Genomic DNA, 2500 nt, shown 5'->3' with positions numbered 1-2500 from the left:
AATAATAATAATAATAAAAAAAAAAATACATTCCGTTCGAACGAGCCGAATGTCATACTCATCGTCAGGCATATATATGGAGTAGTGACGGTTCGAACGTCGAACATTCAAAAATTGATGTTAGACGCGAAGTGACCGGATCAGTACTCTTGTATAACGAAAAAAATGTTATTATCGTTTTCATTTGTCGTCTTTGTTGCGTGTCTTCTGGCGTGTCTCTCGATTCGTCGTATCGCGTTATATTATACTTTACGTAGTGTAACAACAAGTATGTACGTACGATTCGTCTCGACCGCTGGGGGATATTCACTGACACACGTGAAAATGATAAAAAGATTCTTATTCGTTCTGTAAAACTGTGCCGACCGACGGACGCACGTAGATCTCTCTGCCTCATGCGCTCTTCCTCTTATCGTCGTCGTCGTCGCTCTCGCTACAATCTATCCTCATGGAATAAATGTTGATTCATTGTAGTCGATCTGCGACGTCGCGACGATATGAGAAAACGTTAGAGACGGAGTTCTTAAAAGATTCAGTGTATTCGTATAGTGTGTATAATTTTTATATTATATATGAACGGTCGTTTCTAAAATTCTTTTTGTTAATTTTTACATTTATCATGTACAAAAAATACACAACCCGAGTATCGGTACGATCACTCAAACACCGGGCGTCGATCCCAATGTTTTACGATAATAATCGTTGAACAATACATACGTACACGTCGTGTGCGAAGTGTTATTTTGAAAAAAAAACTCGATCTCGTTTAGAACGTTCGAATTCGTGACCGTTATGTGTCATTATGTGAAGACGCCTCCGCCGCCGCCGCCGCCGCCGCTGTCGTCGCGTTATATATTATAGCGCACGCGCGCGCGCGTGCTTAAAGCGCGTTTGTGTCTCATATAAATTTTTATAAGAGTCAACCGTTAAAATCTATCGCGTCTAACGCGATCGACGATACGGTGAGACGCTCGTTTCATACTGTGCGTATATTGTACATGCATGCATAAGTTTGTGTGTATTTTATATGCGAATATGAAACGAGAAGAGTAATTGACGACTTCAACAAGTCTCGGTTAGCTCCCTGGTTGATCCTGCCAGTAGTTATATGCTTGTCTCAAAGATTAAGCCATGCATGTCTCAGTGCAAGCCGTATTAAGGCGATACCGCGAATGGCTCAATATATCAGTTTTGGTTCCTTAGATCTTACTCAGTTACTTGGATAACTGTGGTAATTCTAGAGCTAATACATGCAATCAGAACTCTGACCAGTGATGGGATGAGTGCTTTTATTAGATCAAAACCAATCGACGGAGGGCGTCTCGTCCGAAGTCGTTAATTTTGATGAATCTGGATAACTTTTGCCGATCGCATGGTCCAGTACCGGCGACGCATCTTTCAAATGTCTGCCTTATCAACTTTCGATGGTAGTTTCTGCGACTACCATGGTTGTCACGGGTAACGGGGAATCAGGGTTCGATTCCGGAGAGGGAGCCTGAGAAACGGCTACCACATCCAAGGAAGGCAGCAGGCGCGCAAATTACCCACTCCCGGCACGGGGAGGTAGTGACGAAAAATAACGATACGGGACTCTTTCGAGGCCTCGTAATCGGAATGAGTACACTTTAAATATTTTAACGAGGAACAATTGGAGGGCAAGTCTGGTGCCAGCAGCCGCGGTAATTCCAGCTCCAATAGCGTATACTAAAATTGTTGCGGTTAAAAAGCTCGTAGTTGCATTTGTGCGCCGCGCTGTCGGTGCACCGCATCCGCGGTGATACTGACACGTCTGCGGAGCATATCGTCGGTGAGCCGGCGGTAAAACGCCGGTTCAATATCAAAATCCTATCGCGGTGCTCTTCAGTGAGTGTCGAGATGGGCCGACAATTTTACTTTGAACAAATTAGAGTGCTCAAAGCGGGCTCAAAATGCCGCTTGAATATTTCGTGCATGGAATAATAGAATATGATCTCGGTTCTATTTTGTTGGTTTTCAGAACTCCGAGGTAATGATTAATAGGGATAACTGGGGGCATTCGTATTGCGACGTTAGAGGTGAAATTCTTGGATCGTCGCAAGACGAACATCAGCGAAAGCATTTGCCAAAGGTGTTTTCATCAATCAAGAACGAAAGTTAGAGGTTCGAAGGCGATTAGATACCGCCCTAGTTCTAACCGTAAATATGTCATCTAGCGATCCGCCGACGTTACTACAATGGCTCGGCGGGCAGCTTCCGGGAAACCAAAGATTTTGGACTCCGGGGGGAGTATGGTTGCAAAGCTGAAACTTAAAGGAATTGACGGAAGGGCACCACCAGGAGTGGAGCCTGCGGCTTAATTTGACTCAACACGGGAAATCTCACCAGGCCCGGACACCGGAAGGATTGACAGATTAATAGCTCTTTCTTGATTCGGTGGGTGGTGGTGCATGGCCGTTCTTAGTTGGTGGAGCGATTTGTCTGGTTAATTCCGGTAACGAACGAGACTCTAGCCTGCTAAATA

General features: G+C 44.6%; 1 non-coding gene across 1 annotated transcript in view; it reads left to right on the top strand.

The window, feature by feature from the left end:
• Nucleotides 1–1081: 1081 nt before the first annotated feature.
• Nucleotides 1082–2500, top strand: part of LOC125076513 — a 1903-nt gene continuing 484 nt past the window's right edge. The window contains exon 1 of the ribosomal RNA XR_007120470.1: nt 1082–2500. This exon is cut by the window's right edge and continues 484 nt beyond it. This is a non-coding gene — a ribosomal RNA (small subunit ribosomal RNA).

This window comes from Vanessa atalanta, unplaced genomic scaffold (genome assembly GCF_905147765.1).
Source record: "Vanessa atalanta unplaced genomic scaffold, ilVanAtal1.2, whole genome shotgun sequence".
NCBI classification, from domain to species: domain Eukaryota; kingdom Metazoa; phylum Arthropoda; class Insecta; order Lepidoptera; family Nymphalidae; genus Vanessa; species Vanessa atalanta.
Note: the sequence above shows the minus strand (reverse complement) of the source record. Positions and strands in the feature narration are given on the sequence as shown.